This window comes from Prinia subflava, chromosome 7 (genome assembly GCF_021018805.1).
Source record: "Prinia subflava isolate CZ2003 ecotype Zambia chromosome 7, Cam_Psub_1.2, whole genome shotgun sequence".
NCBI classification, from domain to species: domain Eukaryota; kingdom Metazoa; phylum Chordata; class Aves; order Passeriformes; family Cisticolidae; genus Prinia; species Prinia subflava.
Genome location: NC_086253.1, coordinates 27,234,673 through 27,241,783, shown reverse-complemented (window position 1 = coordinate 27,241,783; position 7,111 = coordinate 27,234,673). Strand labels below are relative to the sequence as shown.

General features: G+C 48.1%; 1 protein-coding gene across 2 annotated transcripts in view; it reads left to right on the top strand.

Moving 5' to 3' along the window:
• Positions 1-5,672: 5,672 nt before the first annotated feature.
• The window catches only part of LNX1 (ligand of numb-protein X 1), a 243,102-nt gene continuing 241,663 nt past the window's right edge, over positions 5,673-7,111 (top strand). The window contains exon 1 of one of the 2 annotated variants that reach the window (XM_063401934.1): positions 5,673-5,914. The gene's annotated coding sequence lies outside the window, so the exon portion shown is untranslated. The remainder of the gene's footprint in view (positions 5,915-7,111) is intronic. The other variant, XM_063401936.1, reaches the window with a different exon arrangement.

Genomic DNA, 7,111 nt, shown 5'->3' with positions numbered 1-7,111 from the left:
CTCGTCTATGATTAATAGACTTGAATTTACTGCAAAGCGCCCAAAGACAAGACAATAGTTTCCTGGCACAGAACCTAAAAGATCAAACTCCTGAGGCTCTGGACCAGCAGTTCTAAGGTTTCGCGCTATGGCAGCAGCTTGTGGCCCTAAAGCACCTTTTGGGTCAATGCTGATAGGGGTTGAAAACTCGAACTCTGCCATGGAGGTCAGTGGAACTCCAATCAAGCAAGTTCTAAAAGGATTAGATGGCGTAGCTAGAGATAAACAAAAGGAATCCTGTTTAGTTTGTTTGGCCCAAGTAACCCACATGTTCTCCCTTGTGTCAATGTTAAACATCCCTGTTCTTGTTTCTACTACCACGCTGATTAAAACAAACACCCTCATGCTTAACATTTCACCCATTGTGAAAAGCAAACAGTGTAGCACACAGGCTATTAACTTAAAACCTTAATCAATAACTTATCGTGTCTCTAAGTGTCAAGCTATTGCAGTGCAATGATATATTATTATTAAAACAGTCAATTTTCAGGACTCTGCGTCTTCTTGAGGTGCGTCAGGTAAGTCGTCACTGTCTCTGTGAGTGTCTCTAGGAGTGTCACCGCCGGTTGGTATCTTTTCTTGTGGACACGCACGGGTAAAGCGACTCGGCACCCAGACAGGTCCTGCTTCTCCTGCGGAAACACACATATAACCGCGACCATTAAACAAGACTGGACTGGGTCCCTGCCATTCACCCGTTCGCATGTCCTTATGATATACGTAAAGTCCTGGGATTGCTTGTGGTCTCCCTTCTTTCACAGCCTGGTGGTGGATGACAACTGCAGGCTCTTCTCGTCCTTCTGCTAGGCATAAGTAATTTAAAGTGAACAGTACTTTAGATAAGCGATTGGTCATATCTAGGTCATTGTTTTGTTTCTGCTTTGCGAGGTACTCTTTCAGCGTCCGATGAGCCCGTTCCACAATGGCTTGGCCAGTAGGAGAGTGAGGAATCCCAGTAGTATGTTTGACTCCCCACTTCTGCAGAAACCTAGCAACTCGTTGTCCTGCATAGGCTGGACCATTGTCAGTCTTGATTTCTGCAGGCACTCCCATCACTGAAAAGCAAACAGTCAAATGTCTCTCAACATGCAGAGCTCTTTCCCCAGTTTGTGCCGTGGCCCAAATGAATTTGGAGTAGGTGTCAATAGTAACATGAACATATTTCCACCTTCCAAACTCTGGGATGTGTGTTACATCCATCTGCCACAGTTCCAGGGCTTTCATGCCTCGAGGATTCGTGCCTAGGCCAAGACCTGGCCCATGATGACTGCATTGAGGGCAGGCACCCACAATCCCTTGTGCATCGTTCATAGATATTTGAAATTGATGACGCAAAGCTCTAGCATTCTGATGGAAATTCTCATGGCTGTTGCGAGCTCTTACAAATTTGCTTTCAGGAGGGACATGGGCAACGCAACTGACTGCAGCGTCTGCCCGTGCATTACCTTCTCCCAAACCATTGCTGCACTGATGACTATGAATGTGCATCACGCAAAAGGCATGCTGACGCTGTCTGAGTATACTCCTCAGTCGTAGAAATAGTTCTCCAAGGCGTTGATTCTGAGTGGTCTTAATGAGTGCATCTTTGATTCTCTGCACCACTCCAACCACGTATAAAGAGTCTGACACCACATTAAGAGGTTCCTTATTCCAGGTTTGCAAAGCCCAACACACTGCTCCCAGTTCCAGGGTCTGCAAGCTGTCTCCGGCTTCACTGTGGATTAAATGCTGCTTCCATTCTCCTTGCTGTTTCCACACACACACAGCTCTTTGTGTCTTTTGGCCAGCATCTGTATAAACTGTTCTGCCTTCCACAGGTGTCATGGAACACAGAGGCTTCTCCAGCCACTGATGGCGTACAATCAGAGTCCACATAGGACCCTTTGGCTGTCGGTTGTGAACCACACCTGTAAAACCTAACAATGCTTCTTGCAGCTCCACAGAATGTCTCAGCTTCCAGTCCAGATCTTCATTTCTGATAGGAACACTGATATCTGCCGGTTCTTCCCCATCGATCTCTAAAATCCTATCTCTCCCTTTCCTGATGAGCACGGCAAGGGCTTCTGTTCGTGTCATAACACGACTCTTCGGCTGTACAGGCAAGAACACCCATTCAATCACACCAGCTGTCGACTGTAACCTAGACTGGTGTTCCCCCTTTTTCTTTTGCCATTGAAAAATAATGGCAAACGGACAGGCATCTGCGTTGGAGAGGAACAGTGACAGTGGGAGGTGTTCTATACGGCGAATGCTCCAACCACGTTGTAGCTTTTCTGACACCTTTATTAAGGCTCGTCGTTGTTCAGGGGTGCATTGTCGAGGGCTACTGGCATCATTACCGTGTAGCCATGGCAGAAGCGGTTGCAAGTCATCATTGGTAATTCCTACAATGGTGCGAACCCATTGCAGGTCTCCAAAAAGTCTCTGAGCATCATATAATGTAGAAATGTTGGTATGTAAAGTGATTTTCTGCGGCCAGATACGTGCACTCGTGATCAACCATCCTAAGTATTTCCACGGAGCTGATCGCTGTATTTTTTCCGGGGCCACAGTCAGACCGCGATGTTTTAACTGTGTGACTAGCCAGTTTAATTCCTCTGTGAGCAGAGGCTCTTTAGTAGCAATGAGGATATCATCAACGTAATGATAAATTATTGCATTGGAAAAACGCTGACGAATTGGCTGCAAAGCCCAATTGACAAAAATCTGGCACATGGTAGGTGAGGTACGACTTCCCTGAGGAAGAGTTACCCATTCATACCGTTGTGCTGGAGCTGCTCTGTTAATAGATGGCACAGTGAAGGCAAAGCGCTGAGTATCTTGAGGATGGAGTGGGATAGTGAAAAAACAGTCCTTCAAATCGATGATCACAATGTCCCACCCTTGAGGAATCATAGTCGGTGCTGGCACCTGCAGGGCACCCATCGCTTGCATCTGCTCGTTGACCTTGCGAAGGTCATGTAATAGTCTCCATTTCCCTGATGTTTTAGGGATGACAAAAATTGGTGTATTCCATGGACTCACTGAGGGTCGAATGTGACCCGCTTGTAATTGTTCCTGCACCAATTGCTTGGTAATTTGCAGCCTCTTCTCTGTCATTGGCCACTGCTCAACCCACACAGGGGTATCAGTTAACCAGGTGATTTTTAAAATGGGTGGCTGCTCTGCAGTGGCCACTAAGGAAAATGCCGGTCAGTAGTTAAAACCATCCCTATTTGGGAAAGCACCTCTCTTCCTAATAGTCCCAGAATCTCTTCATGCATTGGCACAACATATAGATGAGCCACAACCACTTGTCCATCTTCAAAGATGATCCGAATAGGATCTGCACTTATTGAGGGAACAGTCAGGCCTCCTACGCCCACAACGCGGGTATAGGGGGACTTCAGAGGCCAATGAGAAGGCCAATGTAGTTTATTAATTAAAGATATGCCTGCGCCGGTGTCTGGAAGTGGTTCCATGTCAATAATCTCGTCGCCTCGTTGCAGTTTCACTGCAATACGTGGCCGCTCGTGTAAACTCACTGTAAGGAAAACATTGTGTTCCATAGATTCAAAGCTCCTAGCTCCTCCTTCTGTTTCCGTAGGCAGCATTTGGGACTGACAACGTGGCAGGATGTTCTCAAAGGGGATGATCTGAGCAATCCTGCTCCCCTTTTGGATTGTCACAGGAGGCTGCAGGGCATAAACCATTATTTTTAACTGTCCAGTGTAATCTGCATTGATGACTCCTGGCACCACCATAATACCTTGCTTGCTTGTGGAGGCTCCTCCTAATACCAAACCTCCAGCAGAAAAAATTGTATTATAAATGGGTTCAGAGACATCAATGGGGATTAAGGTTACTTCCTTATCTTGCAAAGTGACTTCTTCTGCTGCTGTTATGTCTACACCAACACTTCTCCACACAGCAGGTCTGTTTTGGTTCAAGGAGTCATTTTTGGAGTCTGGTGGGCTGAGGCATTGATTTGTGTCTTGGCGCGGTGCCTCGGCGCGCTGGCCGTGAAGTTTCCCTGTTTTCTGCAGACCTTTGTAGCATGAGTGTCCACATTGCATCTGTGACACCAAACAGGCTTCCGGCAGGTCTGCTTAAAATGACCTGGTTCACCGCAGCGGTTACAAGGGAAGTTCGTTGGTGGTTTTTTGCTGTTAGTAAAACGGTTAAAGGGTTTCCCTGTCAATGCAGCTGCGATAACATGTCCCTGTTGCTGCATTGCACTCTGCATTGCCGCTGTGAAAGCTGCTGTTTGGTTAGTCTGCTCTGCTCTCGCTGCTCTCACTAGCATTTCGTCCACGCCACAGCCTTGAGGGAGGGAGGCTAATATGGTTTTCATGCGTGCATTAGCATTCTCAAATGCAAGAGAGCGAAACAAATGGTCCTGCACCTCATCAGGCAAATCTGGAGCATCTTTCAAAGCTGTGGAAAGACGATCAATGAACTGTGCAAACGATTCTGTGGCTCCTTGCTTGACGTTAGCATAGGATGGAGGCTTCTTCTTGTCTGGCACCAGCAGCAAAGCTCTGTAGGCCAGTGACTGAGACAGCTGATGAATCTCAGTGGGAAAAGTCAGCTGTGCATTCGTCGTAGCGTAAGCTCCTTGGCCCGTCAGCATATCCGGCTGGATCCCATAAAATGGATCTCCCACTGTTTGATGCCTATTGGCTTCCTCGGTTGCTAGTCGTTTCCACTCTCTTTCAAAGATGAGAAATTGGGATGGCGTGAGCAGAAGTGCTGCAATATTGGAACTGTCAGCAGGGCACAAGAGGTCAGCTGTAAAAATGTATTGAATAATACTTTTAGAAGCTTCCGAACGAATTCCATACTGGCCAACCGTCTGCTTTGTAGATTGCAATACTTTCCATTCATGTGGTTGCCACTTAGCAACGTTTTGCTCGATCACCACAGGGCAAGCTATAACATTGGCCGCTTCAAAGTCCTTATCTAGGATGGCATTCTTTTTTACCTCTGCCCAGTGGTTCAGAAGTGGATCAGGTTGGTTGGCAGGCAGCGCCATCTGCTGGGCATTGGATGGCAGTGTCTGCTGATTAGGTATAGACTACAAGGGTTGCACATTATATGTTTTCTGTGGGAATGTTTGAGACAGCTCGATTGTCCTTTGCTCTAGTTGATTTTGCCGGTTTGAGAGCTTAGCAAGCTCGGCTATAATTTGCTGTAGCTCCGTTGATTTCTGCGGCTTTTCCGGCGATTGCGCCGCACAACGGCCGTCAGGTTCCAAAACTTTTTCATCCGAATCAGATTCCGGCAGAGGACAGTGGGACGCTCATGGATGGGTATCGGGTCCCGCTGATGCAGGCTGCGGGGGCGCAGGGGTCTCGGATTGAGCTGAACTCGCGTTGTCCGATCCAGACACGGGCGCCGCCATGTTTTCTGTTTTTGTTTTGGTCAGGTGGGCAGCTGACGTCAGCTCCCGTTCTGGCAGGGAGGGGTTTGGCTCTGCTCCGCCGGTGGCACCGCCTCTAAGTCCGCCTCCTTGCTGCGTCACCTGTGCCTGCCCCGCGCCGCTGCCGGTTTCACCTATCCCCTCCTCTTTCACCACGCCCCTGGGGTCTGGCGGCTGGCTCGTCCCCTCCCCCGTGCCATTCTCTCCGAACCGCGGCAAGGGCATTTCCGGCTTCTCGCCCATTTTCTCGACCGCATGGCTGGCCACATTTACCACATCGTGGAGGGACGAGCAGAGAGGGGCCGCGTTCCCTTTCACCGGATGCGTGGAATTAATCCCGAAAAATCTCGCTACTCTGGATACTTTTTTCTGCTCTTTCGCTTGGGGGGGACAGCCCCTGGATCAGGAGAGCAAGGAGTCGTTCTCTCCAAAGTGGAAATTGCAGCTTGGGCAGCTCTGCGCTCTGCGGCAAAGGTTTGCAACGTGTTTATAATTTTTTTCCAAGTTACACCTAACTCCGAGCAGAGTTTCGCGTCTTTCCCTTGTAAAACTACCGAATCCCACAGTAAGTCTCCGATTTCTTTCCATTCCGTCTCGCTAAACAAAAGCGAGGGCTGATGTAATTTCCCTTTCTTTTTAGCCCATTGGGCCAGCTGAGTTATATCAGAGTCTCTGATTTTTTCACCCCGTTTCAAGACAATGGACGCTAAAAGCTGCGTGGCAGCTATGAAATCACGTTCCATTAATGTTTCCATCCGCGTGGTTGCTTACCTTCTCTCCGCTGACAGCAGGTGGCACTGTAGCCTTTCTAAGCAATCCAATCAGCTGATGCTCCCCGGCCTGCTTCGCAAATCTAGGATAGGAGTCCGCAAGCGGCACACACACCCCTAAATCAAGCAGGGTCTTTTCCGCATTTAAGCCCTATATTCCAGCATCAAAGCCATATATTTCAGCATCAAAGCCCTATAATCCAGCATCTAAGCCTTATATTTCAGTATTCATCCAGTGCTCAGCCCGTGTTCAGGCACCAGTTGTAGCTGAGCTCTGGTAAAACCGGGGACTAGAGTAACGTGAGACCAACCAGTATGGTTTCTAGCACGCACTCCGATTTATTTCCGTGAGATGGCGGGTTATATACAGAGTGAATAGTTTACAGTTAGCAGGTGCACTGTGATAGGCAGTGGACATACAGAAGCATGCAAACAATCCAGGGTTAAGGTAGCTACGGAGACTTAGTGCCATTACCTCTATGCTGCGAGTGTCCATACCTTAACACATTCCTAGTAGCAGATAAGTTTATCTGCTACTACGTATGCTGAACGTTCTGTGGCCTACTAGACCCAGGCCTGAGGCCTAGTTCGGCCTAGTTTGGAATAGCTCAAATGGTATCTGTGAGCATATCATGCCCACGATACCTGAGGAACTCGGCCACAGCGCTTTTTTTTTTTTTTTTTTGTCACAGAGGGAATTTTTACTCCAGATTATTTCTGTCAGAGTAGTACAGAGGAGTGATGGGTTCAGAAGAGGTAAATTTTTGCTTCATCAGCACTCTGTATGCAAACAGACTGACGCAGTCTGGACATCTTTCCTGAAGGCATCATGCAGGAGGCTGGTTGCTAGAAATGGAAAGATGAGTAGAAGGACAGTGGGCAGATCAGCACCTTATAATCA